We start from the raw sequence: 26360 nt of genomic DNA, 5'->3' as shown, positions 1-26360 counted from the left end.
TGGTGGATGATTGAGTATGTGCTGGTGGATGGTTGAGTATGTGCTGGTGGATGGTTGAGTATGTGCTGGTGGATGATTGAGTATGTGCTGGTGGATGGTTGAGTATGTGCTGGTGGATGGTTGAGTACGTGCTGGTGGATGATTGAGTATGTGCTGGTGGATGGTTGAGTATGTGCTGGTGGATGGTTGAGTGGTTGAGTATGTGCTGGTGGATGGTTGAGTATGTGCTGGTGGATGGTTGAGTATGTGCTGGTGGATGGTTGAGTATGTGCTGGTGGATGATCGAGTATGTGCTGGTGGATGGTTGAGTATGTGCTGGTGGATGGTTGAGTATGTGCTGGTGGATGATTGAGTATGTGCTGGTGGATGGTTGAGTATGTGCTGGTGGATGGTTGAGTATGTGCTGGTGGATGATTGAGTATGTGCTGGTTGATGGTTGAGTATGTGCTGGTGGATGGTTGAGTATGTGCTGGTGGATGATTGAGTATGTGCTGGTTGATGATTGAGTATGTGCTGGTGGATGGTTGAGTATGTGCTGGTGGATGGTTGAGTATGTGCTGGTGGATGGTTGAGTATGTGCTGGTGGATGATTATGTGCTGGTGGATGGTTGAGTATGTGCTGGTGGATGATTATGTGCTGGTTGATGGTTGAGTATGTGCTGGTGGATGGTTGAGTGGTTGAGTATGTGCTGGTGGATGGTTAAGTATGTGCTGGTGGATGGTTGAGTATGTGCTGGTGGATGATTATGTGCTGGTGGATGGTTGAGTATGTGCTGGTGGATGGTTGAGTATGTGCTGGTGGATGATTGAGTATGTGCTGGTGGATGGTTGAGTATGCGCTGGTGGATGGTTGAGTGGTTGAGTATGTGCTGGTGGATGGTTGAATACGTGCTGGTGGATGGTTGAGTGGTTGAGTATGTGCTGGTGGATGGTTGAATATATGCTGGTGGATGGTTGAGTGGTTGAATATGTGCTGGTGGATGGCGGAGTACGTGCTGGTGGATGGTTGAATATGCGCTGGTCGATGGTTGAGTACGTGCTGGTGGATGGTTGAGTATGTGCTGGTGGATGGTTGAGTATGTGCTGGTGGATGATTGAGTATGTGCTGGTTGATGGTTGAGTATGTGCTGGTGGATGGTTGAGTATGTGCTGGTGGATGGTTGAGTATGCGCTGGTGGATGGTTGAGTACGTGCTGGTGGATGGTTGAGTACGTGCTGGTGGATGGTTGAGTGGTTGGGTATGTGCTGGTGGATGGTTGAGTGGTTGAGTATGTGCTGGTGGATGGTTGAGTATGTGCTGGTGGATGGCTGAGTACGTGCTGGTGGATGGTTGAGTATGTGCTGATGGATGGTTGAGTACGTGCTGGTGGATGGTTGAATATGCGCTGGTGGATGGTTGAGTACGTGCTGGTGGATGGTTGAGTATGTGCTGGTGGAAGGTTGAGTGGTTGAGTATGTGCTGGTGGATGGTTGAGTATGCGCTGGTGGATGGTTGAGTATGCGCTGGTGGATGGTTGAGTACGTGCTGGTGGATGGTTGAGTGGTTGAGTGTGTGCTGGTGGATGGTTGAGTTCGTGCTGGTGGATGGTTGAGTATGTGCTGGTGGAAGGTTGAGTGGTTGAGTATGTGCTGGTGGATGGTTGAGTACGTGCTGGTGGATGGTTGAGTATGTGCTGTTGGAAGGTTGAGTGGTTGAGTATGTGCTGGTGGATGGTTGAGTATGCGCTGGTGGATGGTTGAGTATGCGCTGGTGGATGGTTGAGTACGTGCTGGTGGATGGTTGAGTGGTTGAGTATGTGCTGGTGGATGGTTGAGTTCGTGCTGGTGGATGGTTGAGTATGCGCTGGTGGATGGTTGAGTACGTGCTGGTGGATGGTTGAGTGGTTGAGTATGTGCTGGTGGATGGTTGAGTACGTGCTGGTGGATGGTTGAGTATGCACTGGTGGATGGTTGAGTACGTGCTGGTGGATGGTTGAATATGTGCTGGTGGATGGTCGAGTATGTCCTGGTGGATGGTTGAGTACTTGCTGGTGGATGGTTGAGTATGTGCTGGTGGAAGGTTGAGTGGTTGAGTATGTGCTGGTGGATGGTTGAGTGGTTGAGTAGGTGCTGGTGGATGGCTGAGTGGTTGACTATGCGCTGGTGGATGGTTGAGTATGCGCTGGTGGATGGTTGAGTACGTGCTGGAGGATGGTTGAGTGGTTGAGTATGTGCTGGTGGATGGTTGAGTACGTGCTGGTGGATGGTTGAGTATGTGCTGGTGGATGGTTGAGTATGTGCTGGTGGATGGTTGAGTTCGTGCTGGTGGATGGTTGAGTATGTGCTGGTGGATGGTTGAGTATGTGCTGGTGGATGGTTGAGTATGTGCTGGTGGATGGTTGAGTACGTGCTGGTGGATGGTTGAGTGGTTGAGTACGTGCTGGTGGATGGTTGAGTATGTGCTGGTGGATGGTTGAGTATGTGCTGGTGGATGGTTGAGTATGTGCTGGTGGATGGTCGAGTACGTGCTGGTGGATGGTTGAGTATATGGTGGTGGATGGTTGAGTGGTTGAGTATGTGCTGGTGAATGGTTGAGTGGTTGAGTATGTGCTGGTGGATGGCTGAGTATGTGCTGATGGATGGTTGAGTATGTGCTGGTGGATGGTTGAGTGGTTGAGTATGTGCTGGTGGATGGTTGAGTATGTGCTGGTGGATGGTTGAGTGGTTGAGTATGTGCTGGTGGATGGTTGAGTATGTGCTGGTGGATGGTTGAGTATGTGCTGGTGGATGGTTGAGTATGTGCTGGTGGATGGTTGAGTGGTTGAGTGGTTGAGTGCGTTCTGGTGGATGGTTGAGTATGTGCTGATGGATGGTTGAGTGGTTGATGGTTGAGTATGTGCTGGTGGATGGTTGAGTATGTGCTGGTGGATGGTTGAGTGTGTGCTGGTGGATGGTTGAGTATGTGCTGGTGGATGGTTGAGTATGTGCTGGTGGATGGTTGAGTATGTGCTGGTGGATGGTTGAGTATGTGCTGGTGGATGGTTGAGTACGTGCTGGTGGATGGTTGAGTGGTTGAGTACGTGCTGGTGGATGGTTGAGTATGTGCTGGTGGATGGTTGAGTATGTGCTGGTGGATGGTTGAGTATGTGCTGGTGGATGGTCGAGTACGTGCTGGTGGATGGTTGAGTATATGGTGGTGGATGGTTGAGTGGTTGAGTATGTGCTGGTGGATGGTTGAGTGGTTGAGTATGTGCTGGTGGATGGCTGAGTATGTGCTGATGGATGGTTGAGTATGTGCTGGTGGATGGTTGAGTATGTGCTGGTGGATGGTTGAGTACGTGCTGGTGGATGGTTGAGTATGTGCTGGTGGATGGTTGAGTATGTGCTGGTGGATGGTTGAGTATGTGCTGGTGGATGGTTGAGTACGTGCTGGTGGATGGTTGAGTGGTTGAGTACGTGCTGGTGGATGGTTGAGTATGTGCTGGTGGATGGTTGAGTATGTGCTGGTGGATGGTTGAGTATGTGCTGGTGGATGGTCGAGTACGTGCTGGTGGATGGTTGAGTATATGGTGGTGGATGGTTGAGTGGTTGAGTATGTGCTGGTGGATGGTTGAGTGGTTGAGTATGTGCTGGTGGATGGCTGAGTATGTGCTGTTGGATGGTTGAGTATGTGCTGGTGGATGGTTGAGTGGTTGAGTATGTGCTGGTGGATGGTTGAGTGTGTGCTGGTGGATGGTTGAGTGGTTGAGTATGTGCTGGTGGATGGTTGAGTATGTGCTGGTGGATGGTTGAGTATGTGCTGGTGGATGGTTGAGTATGTGCTGGTGGATGGTTGAGTGGTTGAGTGCGTTCTGGTGGATGGTTGAGTATGTGCTGATGGATGGTTGAGTGGTTGAATATGTGCTGGTGGATGGTTGAGTATGTGCTGGTGGATGGTTGAGTGTGTGCTGGTGGATGGTTGAGTATGTGCTGGTGGCTGGTTGACTGCGTGCTGGTGCATGGTTGAGTATGTGCTGGTGGGTGGTTGAGTGTGTGCTGGTGGATGGTTGAGTGTGTGTTGGTGGATGGTTGAGTATGTGCTGGTGGATGGTTGAGTATGTGCTGGTGGATGGTTGAGTATGTGCTGGTGGATGGTTGACTATGCGCTGGTGGATGGTTAAGTACGTGCTGGTGGATGGCTGAGTACGTGCTGGTGGATGGTTGAGTGGTTGAATATGTGCTTGTGGATGGTTGAGTGGTTGAGTATGTGCTGGTGGATGGTTGATAAGTGGTTGAGTATGTGCTGGTGGATGGTTAATAAGTGGTTATGTGCTGGTGGATGGTTAATAAGTGGTTATGTGCTGGTGGATGGTTAAGTACGTGATGGTGGATGGTTTAATGGTTGAGTACGTGCTGGTGGATACGATCACATGGAGCGCCTTTTCTGGAGCAAAGGTTTTCCCTGTGATCGTATCTGCTTGGACCTCCTCTCCTTTTCTGCAACATTGCCAGCTCCTGATGATGTATTGCTTAAAACATGAAAGGCCTAGAGCTATCATTCAACTCCCCCGTGGTTGTTTTGCGCGCGCGCACACTTACACACACACACACACACACACACACACACACACACACACACACACACACACACACATATATATATATATATATATATATATATATATATATATATATATATATATATATATATATATATATATATATATATATATTATTATCAAACTGGCCGATTCCCACCAAGGCAGGGTGGCCCGAAAAAGAAAAACTTTCACCATCATTCACACCATCACTGTCTTGCCAGAAGGGTGCTTTACACTACAGTTTTTAAACTGCAACATTAACACCCTTCCTTCCTATATATATATATATATATATATATATATATATATATATATATATATATATATATATATATATATATATATATATATATATATATATGGGTTTAGCCTTGAGTGGTTCAGTGTATGGAGTGGTGAGGCTGGATCCTTTGTATGTAGTACTTCAGTTCTGTTTTAATTGGGAAGCGCCAAACCAGTAAGGGTAATGTAGTGCTTGGAGAGTGAGAATCACTTAGGTTCGATCTGGGAGTAAAAGGAGGGTGGCTCCATTTTCTTGAATAAAGTTCACTTGGCGTGCGTGAAGACGTCTGCCCCACTTGAAGTGTTAACAGACAAGCGAGGGGCTGTACTCCACTTTATCTCTCACAGTGTTCTCAGCTTAATGTTATGTGCGCAGCGTTTCCACATACAGTGGTGTGTGCTAACACTCGGTCTCCGCTGCTGAGGCTGCAATCACACTGTAACCTGTTTGGCTGAAGAATACATTGATTCCTTACGATTTTAAGCCAGTTGCTTGATATACGTTGTTTAGGTTGGGTATTGTCAAGTTGCGTTTTCTTAAATAACAAAAAGGCACAATACCGTGATAAGAACGATACTCTTTATAATTCATTTTCCCGTCTTGGCTACCCTTCCCATTTCATAGATTCTGCCTTCTCACGTGCTAAACTTAATTTCTTCTCTCCCAAAATCTCTACACCTTTGAACTCTTCTGTCCTCTGCCTTCCCTACATTTCCGGTCTTTCTAATCTCAACAACTCTCTCCGTTCCTTAGACGTCAAACTTACTTTCCGCCAGACCAACACTTCGCACTAATCTCGTTTGTATCTCTCCTCCCTCTACAGATGCTCCTGGTGTCTACTCTGTTTCTTGTTCCTCCTGTCCTCTTCAGTACTTTGGAGAAACTGGCCGATCTCTTTCTGACAGACTCAGGGAGCACAAAAGTAGTGTTAGGCTTGCCGACACTAACAATGCTCTTTTCTGTCACGTCAGAGATCACAGCCATCCTGTCGACTGGTCTTCTGCTAAAACTGTCTTCCTTACTTCCAACTTCAACAGTCGCCGTCTTGTTGAATCCTTCCTAACACACAACTTTCCTTGTATGAATCTTAGTCCTGGCTTTGTCTCTCTAGATGCCTTTCTTTCCCACTGCATTGTTAAATGCTTCAAACTTCAGAACACCCGTGACTTAACCTGATTCCTCCTTTTTCTTCTTCTCCCTCTTCCCCTTTCCTCTTTCCTTTTTCTCTTTTGGGTTGTCTTTCTTCTGCCTTGTGTATTTATTCCTTCTTAATTTATTTATTCCCCCCTCTGTGTTCTTGCTCTTACCCTCTGTAGGCACCTAGCTCCCTTGTAGTGCTCCTCTTTCTTAGTATTTGACTGGATCCTCCTCTCCTGCCTATATATACCCCCTCCCTCTCTCCTTTTCGTTAGTGTGCGTGCTCTCTTCCTCAGAGAAGTCATCAATCTCCTTAGTGCTCCAGAGATCGACCCAGACCGCAAATTTAGACTCATGACCATGCCAATACCGAAGTTCCAGACTCTTTCTAATGGGACAATAGCTTAACACACCTCAAGCCGACCACCACCAATAAAACTCATCCTGCTTGCTGCCTACTGACACTCTCAGCTCCTGCCGCTCCCTTCGCCATCCTCTCCTAGTGAGCCAAGTACCGACATCATCCAAGCCTCTCCATCTACGCCTCCAGTACTTCGGTACCACATATCCCAAAGTGGTTGGGCCACTTGCCTTGATTCCTCCTCTTCCCCTCCTTCCTATCCTTTTCCAGTATTTCCATCCTTCCTTATCCTTCTTCCTTCCCATCTCACGACAGCTCTCGTTGTCGTCTTCGATTCGATTCGTTAGTGTGACTTTGTAAATGGTCCAAGTCGGACCGAAACGTCGTCGTAAGCTCCTCTCTTCTATGTGCGGGTTATTTGTGTTGCGTTTCCTTAGAATGGGTTAGTTTTTCTCTGACTGTATTAGGCTTGGTTAAGTTAGACGTCTATAAGTAAAATTTTCCCAATTATAACATTCCATAATGTAAATACATGCAATAATAAGTCAAACTTAATACAAACTTTTGATGCTCTAACAGAAAACAGACCCACCAAGTGGACTGTACCACAGAGTCAGATAACTCGCGCTCTTATTCCTGTCACTCACACACTTGACGTTCTTAGTAGAAGTTATGTACCGACATTGACTGCGAGGATTGTAGCAAATGGTGCTGACATTTACGGTATATACAGTGAGTGAGTTTGCAGAACTAGGCTTTATTCTGACAGGGTCTCCCTCACTGTTCAGATAAAGCTCTACACTGAGTCAGACATCTCCAGGATAAAGACTTTCTGTGCTAACTTCTTCTCTTCACCATACACTCACAGTATAGCGAGTGCGGCGCAGTAGTTTGAAAAAAAATATTTTTTTTGCCGACCGCAAATAATCTCTATAGTTCCTAGGTTGGACATGTAACCTGCTTAAAACTAGACGTAAACACCCAGCAGTATTCTAAAACGAAAGAGTTGTATGCCTCAAACGAGTTTAGCTCTCGTTTTTTAAATATAGTAATAATTATTGTAATCTGGAGAGCGCAGGTGTTATCACAAGGACGTTCATTGGTGTGACGTCTACTAGACTCCTCACTTGAGGCATCATATCCTTGATGTATCTGCCTTGGTGTTCTTACCGTTAATGCCTTATAAATTTATCTGTCTTGGTTTACTAAACGTTTATCTTATTGATTTATCTATAGTGTTAATATATGAATCTTCAGGCTTCTTTACATTTTCGTAATATATAAATGTGATTGAGGCGTGAGAGCTGTGTGGTGTATAAACGAGAGTGAAGGTGGGACTGCCCGTGATAACACGGGCAGTCCCAGTGGCCTCAGTCAGAGAGGAAACAGTAATAAAAGTCTAAAGATATATTTATTTTAAGAGGAAAAACCAGTGAGACAAGAAATTTGTTGTTGGTTTATTCGTCCGGGGAAAATTCTTGCATAGATGCTGTCATAAGATGAGCCTTTCAGTGATAGGAGCTCTATGGTGGTGGGGGATGCGGCTCTGTGGTGGCTGCATTATGGTGGGGGGAGGCTCAGTAGTGGCAGCACTGTGGTGGGCGGCTCTGGTGGAACGGTGTTTCTGATACTTGAAGCTGGGGTAGCTGATGGTTCTGTTGCGGGCCACAGCAGCAGCAGCAGCGACCACTAACTTTCCAGTGTTAGATTCGTGTGTGTGTGTGTGTACTCACCTAATACTCACCTCATACTCACCTGTGTGTGTGTGTGTGTGTGTGTGTGTACGTACTTAGGTACTCACCTCACTCACCTCATACTCACCTGTGTGTTTGTGTTGTTGTGATGTGTGTGTGCTTGTGTGTGCGTGTGTGTGTGTGTGTGTGTGTGTGTGTGTGTGTGTGTGTGTGTGTGTGTGTGTGTGTGTGTGTGTGTGTGTGTCTGTGTCTGTGTATGTGTGTAAACTGTTTGTGTAGTCACGATGGAAAGTCTTTGAAGAGGTTTAATGAATCGTTGCATCTTGGAGTGGTGCTGCGGCCGCCGTCATGGGTAATTAAGTTGGAAGGAATGATGTTGATGGTAAGGTTTGGTACAGGGGTCTTGATCAGACAGGAAGAACGCGACGAAAGGACGGAGGACGAATAAACGGAGAGGAGAAAGTTGAGGTAAGGGGGTTAGGCAAGGAAAGAAGGGATAGACTTTAGGAGAGGAGAGGGAGGTAGACATAGGCATAACTTTTATCAACAACAGCAGAGCTTTATCACTGCTATAATAACAGCAGAGCTTTATCGCCTACAGCAGAGGTTTACCAATCACAACAGAGCTTTATCAACCACAGCAGAGCTATGTCAACCACAGCAGAGCTTTATCAGCCACATTTGGATTTTATCAAGAAACATCAGATGTGCTCAGAACACACAATCCTCATCAGTAGTGACCTTGTAGAATGAACTTCACATGGATGACATACGAACCATTAGAGTGTGAAGACGATGGAGTGGTAGGGAGCAAAGTAGTAGAGACACCATACATAGCTTCACGAATTGATGTGACCCAAACCGAGGCATTTTTAGATCTACACCAGTGAAATGAAGGTTAAGTGAGGAAGGTGGTAAGAGGGTAGTGAAGGAGAGAGAGAGAGGAAGGAATGGGTAGGGTAGGGGAACAGAGGGAAGGGAGGGGTAGAGTAGGGGAAGGTGAAAGACTATTAAAGGTGAACTGCCTGACCTGGGTTGGCCCTGAGTGGTGGGGCGGGGATACTGGCCACCTCGCTATGCCAAACACACCCTTCCCTTCTCCCCCCTCTCCCCTCTCCCATCCCCCCTTTCCTACACCTGACCACCCACTACACAAGCAGCCTAGTTAGGTGGTGTGCTAGTGGAACACTGCCTCTTCTCTAAGTAATATAGGTTAAACCAGCAGTGTGCTGCTAAATGATAGCTGCAGTGGGAACAAAAGCTCACTATCGAGGGTACTTGGAGTCCAGCCTCACTACGAGTCCGGACGTAGGAACACCTCCTATTACCTACTTTTTGGTCTCTGTTACCTAGCACTCCTAAGAGTTAGTCGAATGTTGTGGGTCGTATCCTGGGGAAGAACATAAATGAGATTTCTTGGGTTAATAATCATTCTAGGTTTATTACTCTCAGGGGTTATTAACTCAGGGTGCACATTAACCGGAAACACTGGTGAGTATGCCTCCGCGTGGGTCCTAACATCTCATTTACAAGTATTTGTTAAATTTTGAAGCATTAACAAATGGTAGCCATGGTTTACCTCCTTGAAGAGTTTTGAGAGTTTTACTATTTTCGGAGCCCGGCCATGGGCCAGGCTCGTGAGGAATGTCTGTCGCTCAATATGTTCTCACTGGAGTGGAGGACAGAGATATATGACAATACATACCTGGAAAGTACTCAAGGGCCTGGTGCCAAATCTGCACACTGCCATAACAACATACTGGAGCGAGAGATATGAGAGGAAGTAAAGTAACCCAGTCAAAAACAGTAGCACCATGGGCACAAGAGAACATTGTATCAACATCCGTTGTTCCAGACTCTACAACATCTTACCAGAAGATATCAGAAACACTGCTGAAGACTTCTACAAATGTTCCGGTCATGTTTGTCATTACTGGTAACCACTTGAAGATTTTTGAAAACGGATGCTGACAGCGTTCTCTTATTATGCCCACGGCCCTCCCTGCTTTTCATTTGATCTGTTCTACACTGACTCCTATCTCTCTCTCCTTCCAGTGCGTTTCTATGATGTGGAGATTTCTCTCACTCCAGAACGTTGTTATGATAGTCTGTAGATTTATCTCTCTCCAGAACGTTGTGTAGATTCGTGACCTGGCCATCAACATGGAGAGGTTGGGTGGGGGTGGTGGAGGGTAGGATGGTGTCGTTGGGTGGAGGTGGGAAGGTCTGATAACAACATTAATGGAAGTTTTAAATAGTAGTCTCACGTGGAAATCATTTTAATTAACAATAGAGACTCATTATCATCGTGTGTGTGTGAGGATCTTTATTAAGAGAGACAGGTGGCGGTGGTGGGTGAGTGGCAGGTGGTGGTTGTGGGGGGATGGTGGTGGTGATGGCAGGTAGTGGCAGATACATGGCGGCTGCTTCCTAATTGAAAACGCCCGCAACAAAAAAAAAATAGCTTTTAATTAGTAGTCTCACTGGGAATAATTTAAACTTGAAAACTATAACTATAATAGTTTACCAATGATCAATCATCCACATCTTTCAAACCGGAAAGGTATTGACCGTTACAGGAATAAAAGCTGTTGAGAAATACTCGTTAAAGCAAAATGTGTACTGCCTATATGTAGAAATTTGTAGTATTTACCTGCCATCTTGCATGTTCTTGAGACGGATGGAAAAGCACGAGAGATCCTGTAAGAGTGCAAAATGTTTAATAGGCTTCCCTTTCACACTCGTATGACAGCAGGGTAGTGCCCTCGTGGATGGCTTCTGTCTGCCAACCTAATGCCTGGTGTGTGTGTGTGTGTGTGTGTGTGTGTGTGTGTGTGTGTGTGTGTGTGTGTGTGTGTGTGCGTGCGTGCGTGCGTGCGTGCGTGCGCGCGCGCGCGTGTGTTTCACACACGTATAACAAGAAGGTAGTATACTCTCCTGGCTGGTTACTCTCCAGCTGTGTATGAGCTGCGGTGTGACAGCTGTCATGTTAGATGGGTTGCTGACTCTTGCTCATACAGGAGAAGCCATTAACACTAACACAGGTGTCAGTCCAACACTCTGTAAGGATCCACAAAGTAATTCTGAGGTTTATTTTAAATCCTGAGACTAAGCCCGGCAAAACAGAGTTCACAGTGGCGGTGTACCAGCCACTTGCTTGACACAAACCACTTGCCCACTTTATAAATAGAAACGAAAATATATCATTCTCAGGGGAATTCGTTTTTGATGACTTAGACACTTGTTCAACACTTAAATGTCTTTATTGTGGAAACGTTTCGCCAACCATTGGCTTCCTCAGTTCGATACAGAGAAGAATTGTATCAATATTGTATCAACATCCGTTGCTTCAGACTCGACAACATCTTACCAGAAGATATCAGAAACACTGCTGAAGACTTCTACAAATGTTCCGGTCATGTTTATCATTACTGGTAACCACTTGAAGAGATTTTGAAAACGGATGTTGACAGCGTTCCTTTTGAAGATCAAAAGGAATTTGAGATCATTCTGTCCCTCAGCCTGGAATCTATATGATTAGTCCATCAGTCTTGATAAGAGTACAGCACATGTGTGGAGAAGCTTTTATACTGTTGACAGGTGAGGTGCAGCACAAGTGTCTTATATTCATTATCCTGTCAGTTCTCTGAACCATTTATCTGAATTCTGTTTTCTCTCTTTTAGATAAAAAAAAGTGGGTTTAACCCGGCCGGACCAGATAGCCAAATCAGTGAACATGATTTATCTCTACTGAGTAAAACAGTGGGTTAAACCCGGCCGGACTTGTATCCGACAAAAATCCCGTCGCAACTCTTAAAACAGGGTCAACACCCTTCCTCGAGATAGCTCCCGAACTTCAGTATGAAGCTTGAATAAATAGTTTAGAAACCGCTTCACCTCATCTGTCTGCAGTATATGATGCATTTTTATGAAGATTGATAGACTGAACACATCGACTCCAGGCTCAGGGACTGATTATCTCGAACTCCTTCTCATCTTCCACTATTCCTCTGCACTAGACTGAAGAAATCACTGGCTGGCGAAACGTTTCCTGAATACACTCAAGTGTTGCATGAATATCTCCTTCAATATGAATCAGTACTTGATGCAAAACTTGACTTTTGTTCACTTAAGTGTAATTAATATCCTGGAATTGAGTGGCCTTGCTTAGACCAAATTGACACTTTTGACTACCTTATTGATTACATGACTCACGAAATGGTATTGACACGATTGCAAACAAACCATACCACGGGCGGGGCTTGAACCCAAGGTTAACGCGTCGGTCTGGAGTTTTACGGCTAACTGCGGGTTCAAGTCACGCCCGTGGTGCGGTTTATTGATTACATCTTTAAGTTCTTGTGGTATTCCTTTAATTGCTCGTGGCTTTGATAGGAAGAGACTTGCAAGAAGAGGTATATATTTTAAACAGAAGATTTGTGTACATAGAGCACAAACGTAAGTAAATGGATACTTGTGTACAGTTCAGGACTTCTTCAGTCCTAATACAGAGTAAGTTACAATATGGTCTTAAATAACAAAAAGGCACAATACCGTGACTAGAACAATACACAAATCATCTGCACATAGGAGATATAAGCTTATGACGACGTTTCGGTCCGACTTGGATCATTAACACGTCACTTTTATGTGCGGGTTATTGGTGTACAACATGGTGTTATAGTGGAGAGTGCAGGTGTACAACATGGTGTTATAATGGAGAGTGCAAGTGTACAACATGGTGTTATAATGGAGAGTGCAGGTGTACAACATGATATTATAATGGAGAGTGCAGGTGTACAACATGATATTATAATGGAGAGTGCAGGTGTACAACATGGTGTTATAGTGGAGAGTGCAGGTGTACAACATGGTGTTATAGTGGAGAGTGCAGGTGTACAACATGGTGTTATAGTGGAAAGTGCAGGTGTACAACATGGTGTTATAGTGGAGAGTGCAAATGTACAACATGGTGTTATAATGGAGAGTGCAGGTGTACAACATGGTGTTATAATGGAGAGTGCAGGTGTACAACATGGTGTTATAGTGGAGAGTGCAGGTGTACAACATGGTGTTATAGTGGAGAGTGCAGGTGTACAACATGGTGTTATAGTGGAGAGTGCAGGTGTACAACATGGTGTTATAGTGGAGAGTGCAGGTGTACAACATGGTGTTATAGTGGAGAGTGCAGGTGTACAACATGGTGTTATAATGGAGAGTGCAGGTGTACAACATGGTGTTATAGTGGAGAGTGCAGGTGTACAACATGGTGTTATAGTGGAGAGTGCAGGTGTACAACATGGTGTTTTAGTGGAGAGTGCAGGTGTATAACATGGTGTTATAGTGGAGAGTGCAGGTGTACAACATGGTGTTATAATGGAGAGTGCAGGTGTACAACATGGTGTTATAATGGAGAGTGCAGGTGTACAACATGGTGTTATAATGGAGAGTGCAGGTGCACAACATGGTGTTATAGTGGAGAGTGCAGGTGTACAACATGGTGTTATAATGGAGAGTGCAGGTGCACATGGTGTTATAGTGGAGAGTGCAGGTGTACAACATGGTATTACAGTGGAGAGTGCAGGTGTACAACATGGTGTTATAATGGAGAGTGCAGGTGTACAACATGGTGTTATAGTGGAGAGTGCAGGTGTACAACATGGTATTATAGTGGAGAGTGCAGGTGTACATGGTGTTATAGTGGAGAGTGCAGGTGTACAACACGGTGTTATAGTGGAGAGTGCAGGTGTACAACATGGTATTACAGTGGAGAGTGCATTTGTACATGGTGTTATAGTGGAGAGTGCAGGTGTACAACATGGTGTTATAATGGAGAGTGCAGGTGTACAACATGGTGTTATAATGGAGAGTGCAGGTGTACAACATGGTGTTATAATGGAGAGTGCAGGCGCACAACATGGTGTTATAGTGGAGAGTGCAGGTGTACAACATGGTATTACAGTGGAGAGTGCAGGTGTACAACATGGTGTTATAGTGGAGAGTGCAGGTGTACAACATGGTGTTATAATGGAGAGTGCAGGTGTACAACATGGTGTTATAGTGGAGAGTGCAGGTGTACAACATGGTGTTATAGTGGAGATTGCAGGTGTACAACATGGTGTTATAATGGAGAGTGCAGGTGTACAACATGGTGTTATAGTGGAGAGTGGAGGTGTACAACATGGTGTTATAGTGGAGAGTGCAGGTGTACAACATGATATTACAGTGGAGAGTGCAGGTGTACAACATGGTGTTACAGTGGAGAGTGCAGGTGTACAACATGGTATTACAGTGGAGAGTGCAGGTGTACAACATATTACAGTGGAGAGTGCAGGTGTACAACATATTACAGTGGAGAGTGCAGGTGTACAACATGGTATTACAGTGGAGAGTGCAGGTGTACAACATGGTGTTACAGTGGAGAGTGCAGGTGTACAACATGGTGTTACAGTGGAGAGTGCAGGTGAGCAGCAGTAGCGAGGGCGAGGTGAAGCAGCTGCGTCAGGCTGCAGAAAATAGGCTGGATAAATATAAGTGAGATTTTCTGCAGCTTAACGCACCTCCTGCCTGAGCACTGCTCACCTGCACTCTCCACTATACAATACCATGTTTTAGCTTTCTCTCAGGACTGATGGAACCACCGCCGGTGAGATGTTTCCTATAATAAGCGTCCTGAAGGGTACACAGGTGTGGGTGTGTTTCCTTTTTCACAGTTTGTTGTTATCGCTATTGAGTTTTACAACCAAATATAAGTAATGTTGATGAACTTGGAACGTCGCTGGATTCACCCACTTGGAGCGAGGACCCTAATGATCATCCACTTGGAGCGAGGACCCTAATGATCATCCACTTGGAGCGAGGACCCTAATGGACTCGGTAGTTTTATACGTCTTATTAACTGTGCTTCACGAAAAAGGCCAACAAATCATTCGTGCTTTTAAAAACTTGATCATCAATTAGATATAGACTCATTTTTTCTGGAAAATTTTGCGGCTATCATATATTCTACCAGCTTTTCTGTACACGGTTGTATTACACTTTCTACGATACTTTGAACTTCATCTACTTTTGCTGTGCGATAACTAACGCAGTATGAAGCCACAGGAGAATGTTTTGTTAAATAACAAAAAAGCACAATACCGTGACTGGAACAATACACAAATAACCCGCACATAGGAGAGGGGAGCTTACGACGACGTTTCGGTCCGACTTGGACCATTTACAAAGTCACTCATCACATTTATCCTTCATGTGAGGACTGAGGGTACTGCTGTTCAACACGTGTTCACTGAACTTGACATGCCCCACGGAACCCCATCAAGTTATCTGGAACCCTAACATTCCACGGCGCCCTAGGATTACGTAGAACCCAAGTGAACTGCAGAATATTCTTTGGAAACCTTAGACCTAGACGACGGCTGCTGATGACATTGTTTCCGGGGATAGATAACGAGGGGACAATTTCTTTTATGTTATGACATTCTAATTGTTCTCATTATCATCATAATCATCCTCATTTTCTTCATTACTGTACGGCATTATTCATCTCAGTCTTCACCGTTACAAGAACTATTTTCTTGTTTTAGCGTATTTTACATTGACAGGCCTATGAACTAATTTATTGATGAGTTGTGAATGCTGTGACACTGTTGAGTGATATGTTGAGGATGTTGTGACCTTGTTAAGTGGTATGTTGATGCGACATATAGCCTTGTTAAATGATATGCTGATTTGACCTTGTTAAGTGATTTGTTTGAGGATGTGGCTCTAATGATGTGTTGACATTCTCTCTCTCTCCTGCAGTAATAAGCGTGGAAGGGGGAACCTCGGGCGAGTGTAGCGACGTGAGCACCGCAAACTCACCCCATACAGGTCAGTCCCACCCCTTCCTGCCTTACCATCTCGCACTATCTGCCTTCTCATTCTGCCCTCTCGCGCTCTGTCTTTTCACTTTGTCCTCTCACTGTCCTCTCACTCTGCCTTCTCATAAAGGAGGCAATAGTGCGGTAGCCCTAACATCACACATCATAAGGCTTTGAAAGAGTGATGAGACGCCAAGTTACAAACTTTATGAAACAGCACAGTCTGCACAACCCAAACCACCGTGGATTTAAAGCAGGAAGATCATACTTGTCACATCTACTAAATCACACAGAATTACGTTATGTGGTATACACGGACCTCACAAAGGCAGGCGACATTTGCAATCATAGGGGTGATTGCACATAATATGAGGACGATAGGTATAAAATACAAAAAGTAGTAATTAGTAAACAGAGAAAATTCAGTATTAGCAAAGTATAAAGCTCAGTTCCCCAAGGCAAGGTCCTGGTGCCTCTGCTGTTTCTTATCTTCATAGCAGACAGATAAAAACACTTGCCACAGTTTCGTATCATCATTTACGGATGATATTAATATCGTGAAAAATCACCTCTGTTGAAGACAAGTCTTTTCTAGTGGGCAGTGAGAGTAACGTGACGTTCAGGGGTGACAAATTGAACAGATACGGATAACGTGGATGTGGAAACATTTCGCGACACATTGGCTTCATCAGTCCAATATCAAGAAGAATGGTGAAGATCAGAAGGACTCTGAGGTAATCAGTCCCTCAGCGTGAAGTCCAACAATCATTTCAAGGTTGATGACTGATTACATCGACTCCAGGATGGGGAACTGATTACCTCAAACTCCTTCTAATCTTCATTCTTCTTTGTATTGGACTGACGAAACCACAATAATGATACCCAAGTGTTGCACATGTGTATAATTTATCAACTTGTCGGTTCTCTGAACCATTCATCAACACACCTCTCTATCTCACAGCATGTAAAACAATACAAAGTGCAGATACATATTAGCGCTGACAGTTTAAAGCCGATCGGAAAAGCACTAGCAAGTTATCACGTGTAAAGTAATCTAATTTCTTCATTAAAAACTTTAAATTGATATCTACTTAGGACAACCGATTCGATGATTCCGCTAACCCTCAACGCTGGGTCACATTTACGTAGTGGTGGATTTTGAGCAGTTTACCTTAAGAACACACCACATCTCCTTCCCTATCCGTTACATTTTGTTCCGATAGATTGTGGAAGGGGTCATTATCTGATACTCTCCTGGTTCTCACTCCGTTTACAGTGATGAGGTGGTTCGCACCACCCAAAATGGAGGATTGGACTGTCAGATGAACCTGGTGAACCGTGTCAGGTGGTTGTCTGGAAGTGGAGGTGATAGTGGAGGTCACCTGTGGTTCCAGGAGTGGTGAACGAAGGTGTGCAACTCTTGGTGATCTTGCCAGTTCACTCTTGTTCATTGCTAGCAGAGTGCTGCTAGTGCCTCGCTGCTAGTGCCTCTGGCACTCCCACTCTAAACAGTCTGTTTTACTAATACTTCTTCTCTTAATTATTGGAGATCCATCGAGAAGACATTGTCCAGTTAGTGCATATGAACATTTTTCCTAACAAAATTGACAAAGTAAAACTTGTACAGCCCAAAATCTCACACATGAATGTATTAATTATATACATAATAAATGCGCAATGGCAAGAACAACAGTGAGCGGAATTGATTTTGGCTTAAATAGCAACGCTCTTCTTGCCGAATAAGGCAAGCAAAATTTGTGTATGCAGTAACTTGGCAAAAATAATTCTGAACCTAACGAAAGAATATATTTCATTGTAGTTGTTTATTATTAAATTATTGTAAACTTGTCTAAAATATATTTAGTTGGATTGGACTAAATTAAATTACGCTTATTATAATAAGGTTAGGTAAGTTTTCTAAGGTTCTTTTGGTACAAAATTATTATTTTTTTACATTAACATAAATGAAAAATATCTTTAAACGTATAAGAGAAAATTTTAGAAAGGACTTAATTTTAAATGAGTTCTTGCTAATTGACCAATTTTACCTATTCGGCACGACATACATATTTATTTATTTATTCTGCTGCGTCAGTCCAGGAATTTTTTGATAGCGCATCGTATACAGCCTGGCACATCCCCTGAGTGACTCTGCTGACTCAGAGCCTTCACTAAACAGCCAGTTTGGTGACTCTAGCTTGGTCACGACCCTTTAGCTAGGTCATATCCTCAGCTTCTGTGATAATAGATCTTCGTCTGTCCCCACTTCACCTCCGCCCTCACTGGGTCTTAGCTGTCTTAAATCGATTGGATACTCCACGAGTACAGGTCTTCACACCGCTCTCTCTCTCCCTCTCTCTCTGACCTTGTTGCTTAATTGGATGTTAACAGTACATTGTTGATTGTGTATTTACAATAACTTTTGTTCACAGTAGCCTGTTGATTGTGTTCACAGTAGCCTATGTTAACAGTACCTTGTTTGTGTGTTCATTGTTGCGTGCTGTGTTCACAGTGGTTTGTGTTCACAGTTGCGTGTGCTCATAGTAGCCTGATTGTGCGTTCACAGGAACGGAAACTTACGACAGTTGATCCGGTGGCCTGGGGTGGCCCGGTGGCCTGGTGGCTAAAGCTCCCGCTTCACACACGGAGGGCCCGGGTTCGATTCCCGCCTGTTGTCCTGTTCACCTAGCAGCAAATAGGTACCTGGGTGTTAGTCGACTGATGTGGGTCGCATCCTGGGGGACAAGATTAAGGACCCCAATGGAAATAAGTTAGACAGTCCTCGATGACGCACTGACTTTCTTGGGTTATCCTGGGTGGTTAACCCTCCGGGGTTAAAAATCCGAACGAAATCTTATCTTATCTCACGAACAACGAGAAACTGATCAGGGTTATAATAATCTCAAACGGAACATACTCAGACCACAACCTCACTCAAATACAGAGAAGCACAGAAACTTGCATTGCGTAGAGATCCCAGGAATTAACCACAGTGAGGGGCTGTTAGGAAAGTTTAGCTTCAACAACCAGAGAATTGATTGGGACCAGACAAGAAACTATCAGACGTCCTCTGAGAAACCGTTCTAAGCAACCTGACACCACACCAGTGCATGGAAGAGCTCATTACAGAAGCTTACAGGATCAATATAAAATATGTTCCACTAAGAAAGCCAAAAAATGAGATTTGCAATTGAATGAGAAACAGAAGAATGTACATATTAAGAGAAAAATGGTTTCATAACTTAAAATAATGAAAATATATTGCAACGAAAAAAAGAAAATCCACAGGGAGAAATTACCGATACCGCTGAAGAAGAGCATAAGGAGCTAAAAGTCTCTCAAGAAATAGCTAAAAAGCTTAATTGTGTGTTCAAGGTAGAAGCTGCTTCTACCTACTTTTGTGTACGTCTCTTGCAGTTACCTGTGTTGTAAACTGCGTGTGTTCTTTTTTGTTGGTGATAGTAGTGTTTATATTGCTTATGGTAATGTCTGTGTTATTATTGGTAATGTTTGTGTTAGTGGCAGTGTTAGTGTTGTTAGTGGTAATGTTAGTGTTGTTAGTGGTAATGTTAGTGTTAGTGGCAATGTTAGTGTTGTTAGTGGCAATGTTAGTGTTAGTGGTAATGTTTGTGTTGTTAGTGGTAATGTTTGTTGTTAGAAGTAATGTTTGTGTTAGTGGTAATGTTTGTGTTGTTAGTGGCAATGTTTATGTTGGTAGTTATAATGTTTGTTAGTGGCAATGTTTGTAATCACGTTTACGTTGTATATTAACAGTGTTTATATACTTATATATTCATAGTGTTTATGGTAGTACTAGTAGTAGTGTACTTATTTAACAATGTATATTAGAATTAATATTTTCGTGTTAATAAGTTTTTCATAGTCTGTTTACATTGTGATGTTAATACTTTGCCTGAAGTATATTTACAAAATGTTCTATGCAGTTAGTATAAGTTTTTTTGTTAATGTGAGCACAACTAGTTACATGGAAATTTAACATAGCAGTTCAGCATATGGTACTTGAAGGTCATCATAGTGTCAGTGGATGACTTCTGTAGTTTGTAAACCACCTTTCCACTGCTCATTTACAGTCTGCTTATTTACAATCTGATGTTTAGTTAGCTCGTTTACATAGTTTGATCATTTACATAGTCAAGTTATTTAGTGGAGATTTGTAAATTCACTCAAAACTTTCTTTTCATGCCTTTGTGTTTAATGTTTTTTTTTCTTTATAAGTAATTTTTGTTTGATTTTTATATTCTGTTGTGCAGTTGTCGGGATATATCTTGCTTTGTAATTGTGAATACAGTGGCGTACTTCCCTCAGTATTGAAGGAAACACAGGTTACAGTACAAGCTTTTATCAGGAGAAAGATTCGCTCTGTTTAGAAGTTTATCAAGTCAGGGTAAAGCTTTACACACAGCAAAACGTCTCTACGATAAAGATTTCCAAGTGTTTCACATGTGTTTTAGTCATCTGCATGATGGTTTTGCATATTATTAATTTAATACTTGTTTAACACAGCAACTTCTTTGAATCTTAGTGCAGATAATTCTACAACTCTAAGGCTTGGTTAATGTATTGTCATGACCTAGTTCCACTAGTGGGCTTCGCCCACATGTGATGCTCTCTCCAACTGCTTCATCTCTTCTATTGAGAGTATACAAGTCTCCATTCTCGTGCTTCTGCTTTAGTTTTACCAATGCAGAGATAATGAACACCTATCAAGAATGAGTGACTGATGACAAATTACCTCTTCACATTCTCCAGTTTATTCTCTATTAGATTGATAAAGCCACTGGTTGGCAAAACGTCTCCACATGGGATCACATAATCAGTGATTGGTCTAGCATATATCCTATCTAAAATTCTGAAAGACTCAGTTCTTGAACGCTGTTCTGAAGTCTGCTAATCTTTACATTATACGGGTTGTGTGTGAGTCTGGCAACATGCTTGGTGTGTCATTTATCCCTAAGTCCTTTTAACTCATTGATAGTTGGGGCTTCTCTCCGCCCATGCTGTACTGTGTCTGATCTGTCCTCACCTTCTCCAAATCGTATGACCTTGCATTTATTTAGACTGAGCTCGAGAAGCCAGGTGTATGATCACATTTACAGCCTGTTGAGGTCTCTGTACAGTTCTTATCCCTCTCATAGTGTTATATCATCGTGTAAGTTTATTTAGGTATACACACAGTTACATAGATTATCATACATAGCAGCATGTGTGTAGAGAATCTAGGATAAACCAAAAAAGTCAGAGTGACTTATTTCCATTGGGGTCATTTAAGCGTGATCAGCAGCAACAGTCTGGTTGACCAGGCAGGAACCAGAAAAGCCTGGCCACAATCCGGGTTTTTGTAGTACTGCACGAGTTGGAAGACTCTGGAAAGCGGTCACAGGAGTATCACAGGTACACATAGGATAGGATTAATCCTCTTTGGTAGGTCATTCACATATATTAGGAACAGTGGTGGTCCTAATATTAATGCTTGAGGAAACCCACTTGTTATTTTCCCTTACTGTTGCTCTGCCTTCTGTCATTTGAATACTCCCTGACCCAGTGGAATACTCTGCATTTTAACTCTGCCTGTTGTTGTTGTTTCTGGACTAAACTCTTTTGTCGTACTTGTCAATTTTTTATATAGTCCAGGAAGATGCAATCTACCCAACCTCGCTGTCTTATCACTGTGGCTCATAGAATTCCAGCAAATTCGTAAAACTAAATTTTCCATCTCTAAATTCGTGCTGGTTTTCTGTAAGGAATCTTCTCTCCAAGTATCCGAATATCCTTTTCCTTACTATCTTCTCCAGAAGATAGTTCAGTGTCTCTTGTTTGTCTCCATTTATTAAATGGGGGACCACATTTGCCTTTTCCAGTTTTATGGCAGTTGTTCTGACTGGAGAGATTGGTTGGGAACTTTTGTTATTGGGTCACAGTTGCTTTGCTCATCTCAACGCTTATGGAGGTAAACTGTGTGGTCGCATTGCTTTTGTTATATCCAGTTTATTTAGTAGTGTCATCACTTCTTTTGTTGTATTGGTACTCTGCAGTACCTGTTGGTCTGCTCGGAGTACTGTGCCTCTCTGTAGTTTTGCACTTTGTTTTGTGAAGACCTCGGGTAATCTTGTTGTAAGCACTTCACATACTTCTCTGTCAGTCTGTGTTAGAGTTCCTGCTTTCTCATTCTTATTGCTTCCTCCTTCACAGTCTTCTCCTATGTTGCTGCAGAGTAACTTTGCATCCGTTTTGGCCTTGATGCTATGTCATTTTCAAACTGTCTTTCAGCCCTCTTTATTCTTGTGTATTCGTTTTTCGGTTCTCTGCGGTTTGTGTGTGTGTGAGTGTGAATGTATTATATTATTTGGATTACGCTTTTTGTCACCACTTTATTTTTGTTTTATACACTGTCTCTCCCTCTCTCTCTCTCTCTCAGGACTTGTTTTTCACTTCCTCTTTAGTTTAGTTTCTGCTGAATTGCTCTTAAGGACAAGTTTTTAACTTCAAAAAAATATTATCCGCCATTATTTTTCATTATTGACACAGTGTGTAGGAGTCTTTAGTAGTGTCTGGGTGTTATACAGTGTAGTGTCTGGGTGTTATACAGTGTAGTGTCTGGGTATTATACAGTGTAGTGTCTGGGTGTTATACAGTGAAGTGTCTGGGTGTTATACAGTGAAGTGTCTGGGTGTTATACAGTGTAGTGTCTGGGTGTTATACAGTGTAGTGTCTGGGTGTTATACAGTGTAGTGTCTGGGTATTATACAGTGTAGTGTCTGGGTGTTATACAGTGTAGTGTCTGGGTGTTATACAGTGAAGTGTCTGGGTGTTATACAGTGTAGTGTCTGGGTGTTATACAGTGTAGTGTCTGGGTGTTATACAGTGTAGTGTCTGGGTGTTATATAATGTGTAGTTTCAGTGTTATACACAGTGTAGTGTCTCAGTGTTATACAAAGTGTTATACACTGTGGTGTTTGAGTCAATGTTGAAGGATTAACTCTGCCTCACTGACTGCTGGCCATTAGTTATCCTTCTCTTCATTTTGTCTAATTAATTATTCTAATCTCGTGTTTTTTTCCTTAAAGCAGCTGAAGTAAAAATTTTAGGTGTTAGCGGTAGAGTTGAAGTAGTGTAAGACTGGTGCTGTGAGTAGTGTGGTGAGGGAGGGTGACGGGTGAATACTGTGCTTTATAATGAAAGTAGTGAAAGTTTTGTCTTGGTTTTTCCAGCCTAGGGTAGTCCTGCCTTGTCTTCCTGGGCAGGCCGCATCCCTGTAGGCCTCAACATCTACCCCTTCTTGGGGTAGGCCACGCCCCATTGGCCTGCTCTCCTACCCCTTCCCCGGGCCAGGCCGAGCCCTGTAGACTGCACCCCGCTGCCCGCTCCTACTCCTCCCCGGGGCTGGCTAGATCGCTGCAGACCAGGTCTCCTCCCCGGGGCAGGCTGCTCCCCGCTCCTACTCCTCCCTGGAGCAGTCTACGTCGCTGCAGACCAGGCCTACTCCTCCCCGGGGCACGCTGCTCCCCGCTCCTACTCCTCCCTGGAGCAGTCTACGTCGCTGCAGACCAGGTCTACTTCTCCCAGGGTCAGGCTGCTCCCCGCTCCTACTCCTACCTGGAGCAGTCTACGTCGCTGCAGACCACATCTACTCCCTCGGGCAGGCCGTATCCCGCTCCTACTCCTCCCTGGAACAGGTTGGAACAAGGGGTGGACTTCCTGAGGGGAGGCTAGAGTGTGACCGGTCCTGCTCCTCCCCAGGGGCAGGGTAGAGCCTTCAGGTGGGGTGCCTCCCTCTGTCTCCCCACAGCACGGCAGCTCCCCGGCCAGCCATGAACTCCCCAGCCCCTCACAAGTCAGGTAACCCATGTCTCCTTTCTGCAACCCACGCTTTGCTCTTTCTCCACCTGCCCTGTCACACTGTACGTGTCCCTTTGTTCACTACGTGTCCAGGTGTAACCTTTAATTGTACGTGTCCTTTTGCTCACTACGTTCCAGATGTAACCTTTAATACCTTCCCTATCACAGTATACGTGTACCCTTGCTCACTACGTGTCCAGGAATAACTAATACCTTCCCTATCACAGTATACGTGTCGCTTTGTTCACTACGTGTCCAGGTGTAACCTTCCCTGCTTCATGATCTTTCATCTGCTTAGCGTCATAATATGGCTGGTGTTTCTCACCCTTAGTATAGCTGTCTACCTCTCTCTCGCGATGTAGTGTAGCTGTCTACCTCTCTCTCTCGCAATGTAGTGTAGCTGTCTACCTCTCTCTCGCCATGTAGTGTAGCTGTCTACCTCTCTCTCGCCATGTAGTGTAGCTTTTGTTGCTATGTAGTGTACTTCTAATAGCGTATTGTGTAGATTTGTACCTCTGTTGTCCTTCACAGTAATGTACCTATGATAGCATGTAGCATAACTTTGTATCTCTGTTTGTATGTATATATATATATATATATATATATATATATATATATATATATATATATATATATATATATATATATATATATATATATATATGCAATAAGATCACAGTAAACAGGTGATTTCAGAACATGCAAAACAACCACTGTGAAAGAATAGAGAAGTTCCAAGCGCTTTCGTGACTACTCACATTATCAAGGAACAATGAAAGTAAAGCATCAAAGGAAGGTATATAAAGGGGTAGCCCACACCTCACTAACAGATCCCACAAACAACGAAACACCTGACGCGAGACAGCAGGCTCGCCGGCCGAACTAGACAGGTCCTTCATACAACCCACCAACAAACTATTCTACCCAAGAAATAAGAAATTTAAGAAAAATTATTATTTGTCCAATGTATTATTAAATTCTTCCCAAATTCTATTAATTATAAATAGATCTAATTTATATAAACCAAAGGAAACATTCATATTATTGTCAAAACTGCTTTTTATGAAGCAATATTCAATTATATTCCTGTTGACAATGGACTTGCTTGATACTACTTTCTCAACTTTTTGAAAATCAATTGGATGGTTAAAATCTCTTACATGAATAAATAGAGCATTGGAATCTTGTCCAGTTCTAATGCTATATTTATGTTGTTTTAATCTTAGTTCGAGATTTTTACAAGTTTGACCGTAATAAACTTTATCACAAATTTTACAAGGAATCTTAGACACATCCATCAGCATTTTGGGGGGGGGGAATTCTGTATCAAAAGTTTTTTTACTGTATCAAGATTTTTGAATACAACTTTAATATTAAAAGTCTTAAGAAGAGAAGGCATATCAACCACAACTTTAATATTAAAAGTCTTAAGAAGAGAAGGCATATCAACCAAGTTTTCATGGTAAGGGAGAACCAACATATTTTTAGTTGAATAAGGCTGGCTGTCCCTTTTTGGATTGCAAAAAGTATTTCTAGCAACTTTAAAAGATTTATCAATTACATTTCTTGGGTATTTCAAATCATTACCTATTTCATAAATTTTGGATATTTCCTTGTCTATGAACTCTGAACTACAAATTCGTAAAGCTCTCAAAAATATTGATGAGAAAACAGACAGTTTAACTCTGTCTTGATGGGAAGAATAATAGTGGACATAGGAACAGTTATTTGTAGGTTTTCTGTAAATTTTAAATTTGAATTCATTATTACCCTTAATAATTAAAACATCTAGAAAAGGCATTGAGTTATTTTCTTAAAATTCAACAGTAAAATTTACAGAATGGGCTAAGCTATTTAATTTGCCAAGGAAATGGTGTATATCTACATTTTTGGGCATAAAAACTAACATGGTTAGTTTTGATGTTACTTCCTTGTTTACGAAAGTTCCTGTTGATGATTTATTAAGTTTCTTATCTGAAGAACTCGTTAATTATGATTTACCATTGCCAGCTCCTATCATTAAACTTATTAAACTTTGCATTGTTGATGCAAAATTTGTATTTAATGATAAGTTTTACACTCAGAAGTTTGGTGTGGCAATGGGAAATCCTCTTTCACCTGTTCTTAGTAACCTATACATGGAATTTTTTGAAACAAGGCTGCTTAACACAATCCTCCCTAATAAAGCTAAATGGTTCAGATATGTTGGTGATATTTTGTGTCTTATGCCCAAAAATGTAGATATACACCATTTCCTTGGCAAATTAAATAGCTTAGCCCATTCTATAAATTTTACTGTTGAATTTGAAGGAAATAACTCATTGCCTTTTCTAGATGTTTTAATTATTAAGGGTAATAATGAATTCAAATTTAAAATTTACAGAAAACCTACAAATAACTGTTCCTATGTCCACTAATATTCTTCCCATCAAGACAGAGTTAAACTGTCTGTTTTCTCATCAATGTTTTTGAGAGCTTTACGAATTTGTAGTCCAGAGTTCATAGATGAGGAAATATCCAAAATTTATGAAATAGGTAATGATTTTAAATACCCAAGAAATGAAATTGATAAATCTTTTAAAGTTGCTAGAAATACTTTTTACAATC

General features: G+C 42.9%; 1 long non-coding RNA gene across 1 annotated transcript in view; it reads left to right on the top strand.

Moving 5' to 3' along the window:
• LOC138851155 (uncharacterized) overlaps positions 1–26360 on the top strand; it is a 112926-nt gene that overhangs the window by 41496 nt on the left and 45070 nt on the right. Inside the window, exons 2-3 of the long non-coding RNA XR_011391028.1 lie at positions 15838–15906; positions 23126–23753. This is a non-coding gene — a long non-coding RNA (uncharacterized lncRNA). The remainder of the gene's footprint in view (positions 1–15837; positions 15907–23125; positions 23754–26360) is intronic.

This window comes from Cherax quadricarinatus, unplaced genomic scaffold, assembly GCF_038502225.1.
Source record: "Cherax quadricarinatus isolate ZL_2023a unplaced genomic scaffold, ASM3850222v1 Contig26, whole genome shotgun sequence".
Lineage (NCBI taxonomy): Eukaryota > Metazoa > Arthropoda > Malacostraca > Decapoda > Parastacidae > Cherax > Cherax quadricarinatus.
The sequence above is the reverse complement of the archived record's forward strand: the minus strand, read 5'-3'. Positions and strand labels throughout refer to the sequence as shown.